Genomic DNA, 16,786 nt, shown 5'->3' with positions numbered 1-16,786 from the left:
AATAGCTTACATGGCACCCATTAAGTAATTTCTCATCCTCTACCAGTTTAATTAAGTTGAAATGAGGTCAAAGGAGTGGGATGCTAATCTGATAAGACCTGTGTCCTTACTAAAAGAGGAAGAGACAGCAGGAATGTGCAAACAAGCATGAAAGGTCACATGAGGACACAGTGAGAATGTGACCATCTGCAAGCCAGGAAGAAACCAACCCTGCTTCACCTTGATTTTGAACTTTTAGCCTCTAGAACTATGAAAACATAAATCAAGTCACCAAATTTGTAGTATTCTGTCCCAGCATCCCAAGGAGGACCAATACACCTCCTTTATCATCATTTTCTTGTCCAACAGAAATTCTTTTCAGGCAGATAAATGTCTCAGTCTTGGCGATCAGGCCAGGTTCCATCTTACTCCATTTAGCACCAAATTGGCATCCATGTTGTTTTGATTTGGTGCGTAAGTACTTGTTGTTTTTGCACTGTTGCAATTGGAATATATTCTTAAACAAATGTGATGATGCTATGCATCATTTTAATGCATATTTCTCGCTTTATGTTTTTTTGCTTTATGTTTATTTTATATTTATTTTAGACTGTGAAAATTACCTTACACAAAAAGAAAATTTGAGAGATTTTCTTATTTGAGTTCAACATGGGTTGTAACGCATCAAAGATAACTTGCAACATCAACAAGGCATTTGGCCCAGGAACTGCTAATGAACATACAGTGCAGTGGTGGTTCAAGAAGTTTCACCAAAAAAAGAGAGAGCCTTGAAGATGAGGAGCGGAGTGGCCGGCCATCGGAAACTGACAACAGCCAATTGAGAGCAATCATCGAAGCTGGTCCTCTTATAACTACATGAGAAGTTGCTGAAGAACTCAACCTCAACCATTTTACAACTGTTCAGCATTTGAAGCAAATTGGAAAGTTGAAAAAGCTCGACAAGTGGTTGCTTAATGAGCTGAGTGAAAATTTTAAAAATCATCATTTTGAAGTATTGTCTTCTCTTATTCTAAAACACAGCAAATCACTTTTTGATCAGACTGTGACATGCAACAAAAAGTGAATTTTATATGACAACCAGCAACGACCAGCTCTGTGGTTGGACAGAGAAGAAGCTCCAAAGTACTTCCCAAAGTCAAACTTGAACCCAAAAATGTCATGGTCGCTGTGTGGTGGTCTGCTGCTGGTCAGATCCACTACAGCTCTCTGAATCCTGGCAAAAACCATTACATCTGAGAAGTAGGCTCAGCAGATCGATGAGATGCACCAAATACTGCAATTCCTGCAGCTGGCATCAGTCAACAGAAAGAGCCCTATTCTTCTCCATGAAAATGCCGGACCAATGCTTCAAAAGTTGAATGAATTGCGCTATGAGGTTCTGCCTCATCCACCACACTCAACTGACCTCTTGCCAATCAACTACCACTTTCTCAAGCATCTTGACCACTTTTTGCCAGAAAAATGCTTCCACAACCAGCAGGACACAGAAAATGCTTTCCAAGAGTTCATCAAATCCCAAAGTGTGGATTTTTACGCTACAGGAATAAACAAACTTCTCATTGGCAAAAAGGTATTGATTGTAATGTTTCTCATTTTGATCAATAATGATACATTTGAGCCTAGTTATATTTAAAATTAATGATCTGAAACTGCACTTACTTTTGCAAAAACTTAGTAATTGCAGTTTATTGTACCAAAGACAAATCAGTCTTTCTTTTCTCTTCCCTTTTGTTAATTCTACTTTTATTCAGCCACCAAAGGTCTTTACTTAGTATTCCACTTTCTGACTTCAGAAATCACTATTTCTTCCATCTTTTTCCAAAAGACATTTGTTTTTAATTTTTATGAGTGGACTTGACATGAGCTTTGCATTTTTCTTCAAAAATATCATGACCCCTAACCTACCTCACCAAAAGAAAACACTTTCACAGAGTTCATAGTTTAATGATGGAGACACCTGTCAAAAAAAGTTCATAAGATGAGCCAAGGAGGGATATACAAAGGGAGTGACTTCTTCTGTCTGGTGGCATTAAAGCAGATTTCATGGTGGGAGTGATAGTTAAGCTGGGTCTTGAAGGGAAGGTAAGAAGTTATGGATGAAGAAGAGAGGAAAACGGTCCCAGCAAGGAGAATAGTACATGAAGCTGCAGGGAGACATAGATAAAGCACATTTGAGCAAGAGTGGGTGAAGTCCTGTGGTTGCAGCCCAGGGTTCTCAGTGTGAGGGAAGGGCTGGTCGGGTGGCACCATGTGGGATGTGATTATGTTGGAGTTACCAACACCTTTAGGACCTGTCCTCCAGGTGCATGAGGAGCAGTTCTTGAGCACTACAGAGCTCTCCCTTCTTCTGAAAAAGGCTTGAATAGATGACCAGTGAATGACATAGTGGTTTTGGCCATAGCACTTGGCATTGAGGAGAGCATTCTGGGTAAAACAGCTTCTTCCCATTCTTTCTATATATGTTTATCTGTTCATAGAATGGCATCAAAATTTTTTTGAAAACTCAACTTCACTTCTCCTTGAGTGGCTGTCACTGATATTTTTACTGTCTAACCAATGCACAGTGAGGTAGGCTATGCAACTTTTTCAGATCCCTCACCTGGTAGCTAATGGGGCATGAGGTCAGCCTCAGACCTATACAGTTCCAAAGCTGTGCTCTTTCCACCATGTTCCCTTCCTCAAACGTGGAATGGAATTTTTGCAGAAAAATAAAAGCAATTCAATGCACTGTGATCATTTATTTTGCTGACCTTAGGAAAATGTCCATCAATTATCTGAATTACCTATGACAAAAGCATTTCCACTTTGGAATTCCCTCCACTTTCCTCTCTTAGTGAGTTAAGTGGACTTCTGTAATTACCTTAATGGGTGTATGTATTTTGAAAACAGTATACATGAGGTGCTTAAGCCAATACTTTTACAGTATTTGTTCAATACATGTTGACTATTATCAATACGAATAAATAATATTTTCTTAATTGTATATATAGTCAACAATGTAGATACATTTATATATGGAAATTTTTTAAAATGCAGTGCTCATAATGCATTTCTTTCTTTATTCAGCCAATAGTCCCTCAGCACCAATATCTTCTAGGCCTTTGGATTGGAGATTACATCTTTGTGGAATTCACAGATCAAGAGGGGCTAGGAATCACTTAAGACTTATTAGCAAAAGGCTATGGCAAGTGCTATAGTCTTTGAAAACTTCTTCAGACGACAATAATTTTATAATTTATTTTTTTGAGACGAAGTGTCCCTCCATTGCCGAGGCTGGAGTGCAGTGGCATGATCTCAACTCACTGCAACCTCTGCCTCCCGGATTCAAGCGATTTTCCTGTCTCAGCTTCCTGCGTAGCTGGGACCACAGGCATCTGCCACAGGCATCTATCAAGCTCAGCTAACTTTTGTATTTTTAGTAGAGACGGGGTTTCACCTTGTTGGTCAGGCTGGTCTTGAACTCCTGACCTCAGGTGATCCACTGGCCTTGGCCTCCCAAAGTGCTGAGATTATAGGCATAAGACACCATGCCCGGCCTATAATATTTTCTATAAAGAAAAGGGAAAGATAACTCAGGGTCTTTCCTTGCATAGTCAGTTGATTTCTTTAATTTACTAATTCAGAAAAATTTCTGTTACTTTCAAACTCCCTATCAGTGAGGCCATTAAAATGTTTACTCTTGTCAAATTTGGAAAAAAATCACATCACATTTATTTCAAAGCTATAGTATTTCAAGCCACTTCACATTTTCTTGTGCAGCAACCGTTCTTAAAATCTTTGATTAGACAAATTCCATTAACCAGCTTTTTAAGAAGTCTTTGTTGCCATGGCATATTATGAGTTTGCTATTTTGACGATGTCAGTATTTCCAGTCAAATCAGCAAGAAATTTAGTCACGTTCATAATTCTATTTTATCTAATTCTCTTCTGAAAAGAAAACAATGTGGGAAGTTTTAATTGTATATGCCGTATTATTGAGCGTATTCTGAGAAGGATAGAACTTCTGTTTCAAATTATCTGCTTGCAGTTTCACATGTTCGGCAATTGAAAGCATTTTCCACAGATGAGCTTCTGAACCTTCACATTTCAAAATCTGTTTCTTCTCTGCTCTCCAAACATTTCTGCAGCTGTGGGGCAAGCTCATATCATGTATCAACCTCTGGTCCTGCTCTTTTTTGTCATGGCACTGGGTGAGTCAACACAGTGGGCGGTAGGAATATTCTAGAATCCATTTCTACACCAGGATGGTTAGCAAAAGCTCAATTATTCTGGAAGTGACTAGGAGACATATGAATTTATTTCAATAAACCCAAACTAACTCCAAGGGAGATTCTTCTCAGGTCCTCAAAATGCTGCCAACCCCTGCAACACCACTCGGCACGAGGAAAAGTTGGACAGAGAAGAAGTGGAATGGAAAAAGGCAGCAGTCTTCACTGATGACAGTTAAAAATACCTTACTTTTGCAAACTTTGCAAAACCAAATGAACATCTAAACACATGGTCAGGGACTTTCTGAGAGCCTTGGAAGGAGCCCATGCACATGGTTAGCTCTAGAGCTGAAGTTTCCTTAAACTCGGGAAAACATACCCCGGTCTCCACGTCTGGAGCCTTTGCAGTGTGGACGACTAGCTTACATCACCCTGAAAAGCAACCAGTGGGATAAGAAAGAGCACATGCTAATCCCCAGACCATGACATGGGGCACGGATTTTTTTTTTTTTTTTAATGAAATAGCTCTCTGGTGACCACGAAGGCTGTCAAGGCCTGGATATAGAAGTCATCTCTGTTTCCATGTACTTTTTGGCACCCAAACTGTTGACTTATGAGCTGTGGTCATTGAAATGGTCTGTGTTGAAAATAGCAACTTTGTGCCTTAATCAGTCCACTAGGATGTAGCTAAACCCTCTTCGTCATTGTAATCTGATCAAAAGCAAAGGGAAAAAGAAATTGTGCCTTGGGGGTGGCCCAAGCACATTGTAAATTAAGCTGTCAGCAGGAAAGAGTTGGGCTCTAAGTACTAGGAAGGTTTGAATGGCTGGAAAGTGGGAGACATGCCTCGCTGATGGGCAGAGATTCCGTGTGAATGCTCTGAGGAATTGTTTTCTTGAAAGCCATGGTCTCCTAAATCTAGTTTCCCTGGAAATTCATTCCTTACATGCCTACAAGCAGGTGGTTTTCCAGGAAATAAATACGACCATTTTGCTCCTCTTCCTGAAGACTACCAGTGGTTCTGATGAATCTCGGAATAAAACCCCAAAGCCTTCAGTTGATACCAGAGTCCTTCATTGTCTGGTCTTGGCCACACTTTCTGGTGTGGCCTCACTTTCTGGTCATCACCCCCTCCATGCCTATGTTAGTCAGGGTTTTCCAGAGAAATGAAACCAAAGGATATGTATGTCTGCATTTGTATATATATTCATATCATTTACATAACCTATCTACATCTATATCTATATCATGTCTATATCTATATTTATATCTACATCAATATCTAGAGAGGTTTTAATTGCTCATCACAATAACTTTCCTAGCTTGGTACATAATACTGATTTCTCTATGGCATATCATATTGTTCTACAGTTCAGGTCTATTGAGGAAAACTCAACTTCTATCAGTTTATGTCCGGTCAGAAACCATTTTAGGTGTTTCAGATGGAGGGAATTTTAATGCAAAGAAGATGTTATAAAGCCAGAAAAAAATATAAAATGGAAAATAAAGGAGTGGAGGAATAAAAAGGATGAAAAGTCTAATCTATCCGTCAGCTTACGTTAACACCCTAGTGCTGGCAGCTAGTCGTCTCCTGCTCTGGGCTGTTGGAGACACTACCACACCTAATTCTGGATCCTGACTCTATTAAAGGGGCATTGCTTGGGTCAGGACTGGAGCTTCTAAGCAGGTGCTACTTCCCCTGGGGTCACTGGAGGCTGCTGTTCCCTTATGCCCACTGTCAGCGGTATCCAGTAACTTCTACACAATCAGAGGCACAAACCCCCAGCTTTTCTTCCCAGCCTTGTAATCTCCAGCCAGTGCCTCCCATTGGCTGAATCTAGTGGGAATCCTGCTGGCTGGGGCGCTCTGGAAACATGGTATGCACACTCCTGGTTTTAGTTCCAGGCCGGCATGTCTTGTCCTTTGCAGGCCTCCTGAAACCACGGATCCCAAGGATTTTACTGTGGTCCTTGCCTTCTCCTTTGCAGTGTCTTCTTCAAAGCAGTGATGAAAGTTTAAATAAGTTAATCTGTTGCCAAGCAACACTCTTTTACATTAGCACACTTCTCATTGCTAGTGGTGGCATTTTTTTTTTTCATTTCTGTGACAAGGCACTGGCAGGTTTTAAGGAATTATACATACACCTACAATATTGAGAGGGTTTTTTTTTTTTCTTCTTCTTCTTCTCTTCTAAAAATGTGCTGAGTTTTATTACCTTAGATAGAGGCTTCTGTGAAGCTAGAGAATGAATTAACATGTCTTCTTTCAAAACCTCATGTGCTTTCAAGAGACATCAGTTGCATATTTATTTTATGGGCTTTTCACTTTTTATTTTGAAAATAAAGTAAACCTGGTGCCTTAGATAAAACCATGAGCTTTTCCATCTTCTCTTTTTTTTTCAGTGCTTTTCATTTGAATATTAATCATATTCCACATTGGGCTTTGTTCCTTGAGAAAATAATATTCAAAGCTAACTGATGAGTCAGAGATTTTTGGCCACTGCCATTTAGCTGTGATTTGTTCTTTCAATTAGAAACATTTTTGTTTATTTTTTCATGTGGAGAAATTTATATGCACCCACAAACTTACAAGTGTGCATTTCCTCACCTATGTTGTATCTGTATAAATTGAAGAAATAGACATCTGTTGTTTGTTCTGCTTTAATAGGTGCTGTTCTCAGCAATTCTCATCCATTGCTACAGCCCCGAGTTGGTATTTCCTGTTGTCTCCTTAGGTTTTATTGCTGCCATTTGACAGGCGAAAAAAAATGAATAGCAGAAAAGTTACGTAACTTGCCAAAGTCACCATAGTCATTGATGGAGACAGAAATCCAACTCAGGTGTGTTGTTGCTAAGATAGAGGCTTTGCCATTAGTTGTCCCATCATGGCAGCACACAAGGTGCTTGCCTCGTGCTCATGATCATGGTGAAGCTGATGAACTCTAAGATGATCTTTAACTCAGAATCTCTATAACATTAACTCATTTTAGCTTTGCTTAGTTATTTTTTATCACTATGATCCTAACCAAAATATTTTCACATGCACAATTATAGCACAACGATAAGCCTCCAGAACTGAAAGAATGGATCTGTGAACAATCACTCAAGAATTCTTCTTGTTTCAGTGTAGGAGAGCAATCGTCTCAAACTGGTTCTATGTGCTTGATGAGCATATTTTAAAGACATGGCAGTATGTTCATCCATACGATTGGTCTACCAATTGGATAGTTTGAGCTGATGTTCTGAAAACACACACACACACACACACACACACACACACACACACACAGAGTTGCATTCTATTGTCTTTAATATCTGCACATTAGCTAAAAATAATCCTATGTTTAACGTTACTGTATCTCCGCTCTGTCATTTTTTTGCTTTGTTTATGTAACTGTACATTTGAGTAATAGTTAAAATGGTATCGAGCATTTTTTTTTCCGTTATTTTGCTTACTGGGCTGACCAAGACTCAGGAGAACAGAAAGCAAGACCACATTAAGTATATTAGGATTTTCCAATCAAAAATACTAATCTTGCTATCTACCGCTACCTATCACCACCACCACCCCATGGAAACTATGTACCATTGCCTCTTAAAATAGTTATCTCTATGTGTTAAAATGTTAGCACCCTTGGTGATATAAAAACTGAGCTATCGACTGGTTAAACTCTGAGAGGGAAGTTGCTGAATAGTTTTACGTGGAGATAGTATAAGAAGAAAGGGTCATTGTCAAAGTAAAGTAAAGCACAATTTGAGTCCAAGGTGAAATTTCAAAATCTTTCCTTTTGACCTGATGTCTTTGTTTTTTTTTTTTCAAATCTTCAACTTACACCCTTTGCAAAGAGAAAAACCTAAAATATATTCTGTGCAAACAACAGCCATTGTATAAGTGTATGTTGGAGTAAAAAGAAAGGCTGCTCCAAAGAAGGAAGGCTACGCACAGCCAAGTGAACACCTTCCCATCTCTCCTGGCTTTGGGACAGTTAAGCCAGAGGGTCTTCTTGCATACAAGATTAACTTTTATTTAATAATTCTAGTCTATATATTATGGAGAATTTGATAGTATTTTGTTAAAATGCAATAGCATCTTCCATATTAATTATTCACTTAATTCTCAGCAGACACCTGCCCCCGACCCCGCCAACCATCCAGGCTGTAAAATCTCTTAAGGTAGGGATGAAGTCCCACTGTTTCCTCCTCTTCTGGCCCCACTCTCTCCCCGACACAGCAACCCACACCAGCAGGTATCTCACAGGCAGTTCTAGGCAGAGTGAAGGGTCCAGTGTCCTCTCTCCTTTCTTTTTGGGTCTGCCTACCTGCAGAGAGGATAGACTTTTAAAAGGTGGTTTGTGTTCTGGCTCAAAGAAGGCAGCACTGATGGTGAAGAGGTGAGTGTCTGTCCAATTCTAGGAATCAGTATGGGAAGCAAACTGTTGCCACAAAACTAAGTCATATCCTCTATCTTGGCCTTTCTCGATATATTTTGAAATTCAGTTCTCTGGGTCATATGACTATCTCTCTATCAGTTCTGAATCTTAACAAAGAGATGGGTAGCTATTGGTTTCTCCAACTCTGAACTGCCAACTATCAGCCAGTCATCATACTAATTGCATATATTCACCCATTTAATGCTTATAAAATTCCCACAAGTTCCAAAAGGGGAAATTGGTGCTGCAAGGAATTACGAAAACAAAAAATAAATAAATGAAACTTCCCAGTGTTAAATAGCTAATTAATGGCAGAGTTGAAAGTCAAATCTAATGGTTTAATTCCAAAACTTGTGTCATTTATACCTCCCTCTATAACCTTTAGTAATCATCACCTTTGTCCCACTTGAACCTCTTCAACAATATTTCTTCTTGACTCATTTAAATGCCTATTCCAGATGTGTTGAAAGAAAATCTCCCACATTATTCAGTTACAGATTCTGCTTCTCAATCTCGTGTTCTTTCTACTGCACCTCTGGGTAGGATCTGCAAGAGAGGAACAGGTCACTAAGTTTCCCTCCAACTCTTCATTCTGTGGAGCATCTAATTTTCTGTGGGTAATCCGAGATGATCTCTTTTCTTCATAACCAAGGACCTATTTATACCACAGTGATACTTTCTCATATGAGAATAAAAGGATAGTGACAAAAAAAATTTTTTTTAAAGTCCAATACCGTGATCAAGTTTGCATGTTTCCTGTCCATTGATTTATTATCTTTTATAAAAGACGTATTAGGTCTATTTAATACACAGTGTTTTGTAAAGGTTCACTTAAAATAATAACAGCAAATGACTTTCACAATTGTTTCTATTCATTTTCTTTAAATTAAAAGGAAATCTGGGTGTAATTCCCAGATCCTGTCAGAACCCTAAGTAAGATGTCTACAGACACTCAACTTGTTTCCATAACTTGACTATGTTGAATAGTGCTTCAATGAACATTAAGGAAAAAAATGTTTCTTGGTGTCCTTTTTATGAAGATGGTTAAAAGACAGACTTAAGTTTTGAAATAGCTGCCCATCTCTTGTTTTAAAAGGCAAGTCACTGGACTTGATCTGAGTGAAATCAGATACCGTGTCCCCTCCCTTGGATGGATGATGCACTCTGAAGTTGCTGATTGTACGCTACAGTAGAAAAACAATCTGCAGATTACAAGAACCTAGAGTAGGAGAAATAGCCCAGACCTCGCTGCTTGATGAGACTTTTATCAACCATGTGGGACCACTTTAGGTTACTCAATCACTGTAGCACTGAAATATTTTAAAATTCTGAGCCATGTGTTGCCACACACTAAACACAGATTCAGCAAATCTTCCACTGTGGCATGGTCGAGAATCCCAGGCTAAGGACTGACAGAGATTCTGAATTTGCAAACCAGAAAGAATGGCACTTCATCATGGCTTCAAGAAGGCCTCTGGGACAGGAAGGCCTTCTGCTTTTCTTTCTTCCTCTCTGTGTAAGCTCCCCAAATGCCCATTTTGGTCACCTGGATAATCGTTTAGTTCATGTGAAATTCTCCAATGTTGCACTTAATGAGAATCACATCAGTTGTTGGAGGAGCCTGAGGAGAGATAGACGACCAGAGCAAGGCACAGCTTGTGGGTAGGGGGTGCTGTCCTTGGGGATGATCCACACTCAGACAGAGAATGATCCTTGCCTGCATCTGGCCCAAGGAAGTTGTCACTCATGCAACAGATTGCTGCTTTTCCTTCTGCTGATATTTTCATTTAGGGCAACAAGCCAGTCTGTACATAGAGGCTTTTAAAAATTTTATTCCTTTGCACAGACAGTTCCCTCTTTCTGTAACACTGTTCCCACCCACATCCACAAGCAAATGTACTCCCATTCTGATATGCAGCTCAAGGTCATCTCAGGGAAATGCAGTAGTTCCACATCACACCTCTTCTGTGCTGACACCCCACGTGTATCTGTGTTACGTGGAGTTGCAGCTGTTAATGCCCACTATACTGCCAGCTCAGGGATGGCGCGGTCTGATGGATTTCTACATTCCTAGGGGTCAGCACAGTGCCTGGAAAAGAATTCTCCAAGAAATTATTAATTGATAAATTAGTGGATGAATGATGACTGCAATTGAGAAGTTATTATTCGCTCTGCTTGTATGTGCGAATTGCCAATCTACCTTCTGCATGAAAACCCCACCCTGTCTATATGTACTCATCTGATGGACGTTTATATTTGTGTGTGCCACAAGCCCCTAAACTCAACATAACTAAAATTTCCGCATTCTTTAAATTCTCCCAGTGCCTCTCCTAACTCAATCCTCTTTCTCTATTATCTAGTTCAGCCATTTGTCTATCCTGCACTGGACATCTGCAGTCATCGTAAATTTCTTCCTCTCTTTTCAAAAGTGCAATGTGTCATTAAACCTTCATAAATGGATTTTCTTTCCACGCCCTCTTACATTCGGAGATAACTTGCTTACAGTTTCCACGATAATTTTAAAACCAAATCTCTGGCCAATCTCTCTGCTTTAAGCAACAAACAGACAACAAGCTTTGGTGGATGTCTCTGGCCTGTAATCTGGAGACCAAAGTTATGTGATGGTAACTCAGGAGCCAGCAAGAGGGAAGCCCAGAGGCCAAGGGTGCAAAGGGATACTTCCTGATCTCAGGGTTCACATTTTCTGAGATCCGCAGGTTGTCTACGTGGGTCTAGCCACCCCAGAAAGCAGCAGAATATCTCTTCTGCATGGGAAGAAGAATAAATGGCAACTCAGGACCGCAGATGTGAGGGGAAGCAGCGTCTAATCACTGGGCCACCCACATCACATTCCAACAAGGCACACAATTTGTCAGCAGACTACTCTTTCTTCTAGGACACATAGTCTGAATTTCATCCAATATATCCACAGCTTCTTCCTCATCTCAAATTTAGCCAGGGCCTGTAAATACTGATCATTCACTTTGCATACTTAGTACAATTTAAAGGTACAAAAGAGACTCTGCAAAGAAATCAAAATATTTCCCTTAGCAAGGCTTGTGTGCAGGAATTTTAAATTTATTAAATTTAAAATATAATTAAATGACTGAACCATGACTGCTACAATCCATTTTATCATTCTTTAAGAGGTGAAAACACTGGCTTTTAGAGTGTTTTACAGTTTATGAAGAGGTTTTAGGTGAATCAGTTCCATATATTGTATATTTCTTTAGGGAAAGAAGGCCGCAGATGATGATTTTCGTTTAACATAGGTTAGAAAAGAAAATGAAGTCTTCTAGAAGGTAAACGTTTTGGCCAATGTGACATTGCTGGCATGCCAAGAGACCAGGCAAGAAGCTAGATGTTTGGGTTTCCACAATTCTTGCTTGAATCTCACTTTCCACCACTAGGTACACGAGGTATTCACACTGTCTGCTTTTGTTTTGTTTTGTTTTTAGTTTCTATTTTTCTCTCTTTTTTTTTTTTTTTTTGGAAACATACCTATTGTCTTTGATCTCAATTCTTCAAGACAAAATTGGCTTATACAAAAGTGTTGGCTGTGTGCAGTGGCTCACGCCTGTAATCCCAGCACTTTGGGAAGCCAAAATGGGCAGATCACGAGATCAAGAGATTGAGACCATCTTGGCCGTGGTGAAACACCGTCTCTGCTAAAAATACAAAATTTAGCCAGGCATGGTGGCACGTGCCTGTGGTCCCAGCTACTCTGGATGCTGAGGCACAAGAATCACTTGAACCTGGGAGGCAGAGGTTGCAGTGAGCCGAGATTGTGCCACTGCCCTTTGGCCTGGCAGCAGAGCAAGACTCTGTCTCAAAAAAGAAAAAAAAAAAAAAAAAGAGTTAGAGTATGTAAAAACCTGGTTCAAAATAATACTCTTGTTTCTTATTTGCTACATGACATTGGGTAATTTATTCACCATTGAACTTCAGTTCTTCAGTTTTCTCATCTTTAAAAGAGAGCTATGACAATCTGCATCCTAAGGGCAGGCTTACAGGGTACACAGTGAGAATACTTGAAATCTCCACATGCATGATAAATGCCAGCTGTTGTCTCTGTAACGGCAACTCCTGCCCAGCAGGCCTTGAAGTGATCTCTGTTCAGCTCAACTCATTCCTAATTTGTGGCCTCTTGCTTTGCATTTGGGCCATAAACAATGGGATTCAGGTCTTCAGTGGGGGTTCCATGTGATATTTGCTTCTGGGTCTGTTTTTCTTTTTTCTTTCTTTCTTTTTTTTTTTTTTTTTTTTTTTTTGAGACGGAATTTCACTCTTGTTACCCAGACTGGAGTGCAATGGCGCAATCTTGGCTCACAGCAACCTCTGCCTCCTGGGTTCAGGCAATTCTCCTGCCTCAGCCTCCTGAGTAGCTGGTATTATAGGCACGCGCCACCATGCCCAACTAATTTTTTTGTATTTTTAGTAGAGATGGGGTTTCACCATGTTGACCAGGATGGTCTCGATTTCCTGACCTCGTGATCCACCCGCCTTGGCCTCCCAAAGTGCTGGGATTACAGGCGTGAGCCACTGCGCCCAGCTGGGTCAGTTTTCCTTATGTGGACAGCAACCAATTAGATTTAAGGCTTTTTAAGAAACAATTTTGTTTATGCAATATAATTAGAAGCCAATTCTGTTGTTTGTTTGTTTTTTGGTTTTGAGACAGAGTCTCACTCTGTCACCTAGGCTGAAGTACGGTGGCACAATCTCAGCTCACTTCAGCCTCCGCTTCCCAGGTTCAAGCAATTCTCTTGCCTCAGCCTCCTGAGTAGTTGGGATTATAGGTGACAGCCACCACACCCGCTATTTTTTGTACTTTCAGTAGAGACAGGGTTTCACCATGTTGGCCAGGCTGGTCTCAAACTCCTGACCTCAGGTGATCTGCCTGCCTCAGCCTCCCAAAGTGCTGGGATTACAGGTGTGAGACACCGTGCCCGGCCTAGAAGCCAACTCTGAATGCTGTTATAATGGGAGGTATAATTTAGTTTCATTCAACATGTTTATTGAGCAGCAGACATTTTATACACAAAGATAAATGAGGCAAAGTGTCCTTAAGCATGTATGGTATATGAAATCAGGAAGATAAACATGTAAATAATTTCAGAAGTTGTGATAAATACTCTATGTGCACACAGAGGCTGTGAGGACACAGGAAGGAAGTGTAAGTAGCTGGGCTTGGTGGGAGGAAGGGTTCAGGGAAAGCCACATGGAAGAGACAGCATTGGCCTGGGACGAGGACTGAGAAGATGCTGCTGTCTTGGCAGACAAGTAGAAAAACATCAAAGGCAGAGAGAACAGTCCTAAAATATCAACCGAGATATTTTGCAACCAGTTGTGACTCTGATTCTGATTTTCAAGCTTCCTACCTATTTCACCTTGGGTAAGTTACTAAACCCATCATTTAGTCTTTCTTATGTGTAAATTGATTCTAATAACACCTTTCAAAAAGGTATTGACGTTGAGGACATTCCGTTGTAGGATTTTACTAATCTAATGCTCAGTATACAGAAGGTACTCCATAAATTTCAAGTCTGAACTAGCAGAGGCATGGCTTATTCCTGGAATGCAAAGGACATGGAAAGGGCAGCATAATTCCATGTTTTGATGGTGTCCAAGGGCAAAACCCTTGGGAAATGAACAATGTGCAGCATGGCTAGACGTTGATGTCTGTGAGAGAGACGATTGTGAAACGGTTTTGTGGTGGTGTGTTTGTTTCTTGTTTAGACCATCAAACCGAATCATTGTTGTGCCTTTCTCCCCTCTCTCCAAACACCTATTCCCTGTTCATGTTCTGAGGACTTTATCAGGTTTCTTGGAGCTGAGATCTCTTGCTTCAATGTGTGTGGTAGTCATAATGTTCTCAGCATAGCAACCTGTCCACCGTGACAGCATCCCATTGCTGGCCTTTCAGCAGCACAGTGGATAAGCTCTGTAGTTGATGACCATCCACCCTGGCTTAATGTTTCACATGACTGAGGTTGTACTGGGGAAGCCAAATTCCAAGAGGAGTAAATTATGTGCAACTGTTCCAAGAGCATCTGTTCAAGCTCCTGTTCTAGGGCCCCCCAAACTTAACTCCACACTTGTTTTCCCCGGTACACAATCGTACTTTTGACCCTGGATAAAATGATCCAGCAGACAACAGGTGAAATAAGTCTCTCTCACCAGGTACCTAGTGGGAAACAAGCAAGTGGCTCATGTTCACTGTGTAGCTATCTTTATTTTTAAGGTCTCTTAAGCAAGAGGGCCAAAGTCTAAACTTCCCAAATTCATAGTATTAAGTTACTGTTAATAGGACCACATTCAGACTACTGTGCTGCAAACTGACCCTCCAGCTCATGGTTTTGTTTTTTAACTCCAGGCTTGAGTTTGGAGCAATAAGTTTGGCCACCTGAAACAACAACATTTGCCTAATCTAGTGTGATCTATTTCCCCAGCGAAGATTGCTTTCTGTGTTATTTTATTTTTAAAGGGAGTTAACATTTAACGCACACATTAGCTCGTTCCCGTCGCCCTGAATGGCTCTGTTTGTTTCAACACGTCTCTCCACCATGCTGTTGAGCCCCATTTTTCCTAAGGTTTAGGAAACTCTAAATATTAATGAGGGCCAAAGACCAATGCATTTGGCAACTCCTTCCCCACCACACACTCCATTAAACACAATATCCGAAGGCATTTTATAACTTGGGAAACTTGACCAGGCAAAGTATAGCACCACTGCAGTTGGGAATAATGGCATTTTTTTTAAATGTCATTTATGCTGAAGGAATTAATAGTATTGGCTGGTCAATAGTTTATATTAAACAACTCCAAAGATTTACAGAGATGAGTGGTTCTCAAAGTGACCAGCCATATTAGCATTGCCTGGGAAACTTGCTTGAAATGCAAATGACCAGACCCTACACCAAATCTGCAGAATCAGAAACTCATCAGAGATTCTGAGGGGGGCCTACCAACTGATGACTCTGATACACTTCACAGTTTGAGAACCAGTAGTATAGACATAACCTCCTACTTTGTAGTGCCATAATAGTCAGCATTAGGGAAACACAAGTATACTTCAGGGAGCTTAGGACAGAGGCCCAGACAGTCCTGAATTCTATTCCCAGTTCTGCTTTTGACTGGGCATTGATCTTAAGTATGTTTAACAATATATCTGGGCCTCCTAGTCCTCATTTATAAAATGATTATAGCAATTTATTCCATTCTGCTTGACTCCTTGAGTTGTGATGGTATTAATAATAAATAAAACATTCTAATAATATTTTACAATATATTTCATTTTAAATACGAAAATGAATATTGCTCAAAGTGTTTTGAAACATTGAGAGGGCTTCCTATAGTGACCAACATGTGGCAGTGCTTTATTACAGAGATCTCCTTAAATAATCATTCTCTCCTGTTACATGGGGATCTCTGAAATTTCAGACATAGTCTTACCACAGTGCAAAATTATTATGTCCTAGAAATGGTAACAACAAAAAGCATTCATTTCAAGTGATTAGTAGGCAGACCAAAAAAAGGAGGTGTCAGTAGAACTTGAAGGATGAATTTGGCGAGCAGAAATAGTAGCACGTACTTCTTGGAGCAAGAGGGAGCAACCTGCGATCACTAACGACAGAGCTGAGGAGACCAAGAGCGGAAGGAGCGCATGAATGTGCACAAATGCCTGTGTGTGTGTGTGTGTGTGTGTGTGTGTGTGTGTGTGTGTGTGAGAGAGAGAGAGAGAGAGAGAGAGAGAGAGAGAGAGAGACAGAGAGAGAGAGAGAGAGAGAAGGAGAAGAGGAAGAAGGAGGACAGTGGCAAGGTGGAAGCACGCAGCCCCCATGTGTACCTAATGGTACTTTCTCTTTTACAGAGTACTGCACTCCACTCAATCCTTACCCAGACTGTGAGGTTGACACAGGAGGAAACTGAGGCCCACAAGACATAAATTATCTCCCTCACTGATACTGGCAAATAAACAGTTGAATTCATTTGGTTAATATTTATTTTTTTTCCCTCCGAAAAGAAGCTGAGGCAGAAGCTGAAGGCATGGCCACAGGAGCCAAGGACGGGCACAGAAGCCATTGATGATTCTGGTCCTGCTGGGACCACTGACCACACCTGGACCTCTCTGCAACTGGAGCAAGAGAGG

At 40.5% G+C, this 16,786-nt stretch overlaps 1 pseudogene; it reads left to right on the top strand.

The window, feature by feature from the left end:
• LOC141583598 (histone-lysine N-methyltransferase SETMAR-like) overlaps positions 1-1,605 on the top strand; it is a 39,562-nt pseudogene extending 37,957 nt beyond the window's left edge.
• The last annotated feature ends 15,181 nt before the right edge of the window (positions 1,606-16,786 follow it).

This window comes from Saimiri boliviensis, chromosome 1 (assembly GCF_048565385.1).
Source record: "Saimiri boliviensis isolate mSaiBol1 chromosome 1, mSaiBol1.pri, whole genome shotgun sequence".
NCBI lineage: Eukaryota > Metazoa > Chordata > Mammalia > Primates > Cebidae > Saimiri > Saimiri boliviensis.
The sequence above is the reverse complement of the archived record's forward strand: the minus strand, read 5'-3'. Positions and strand labels throughout refer to the sequence as shown.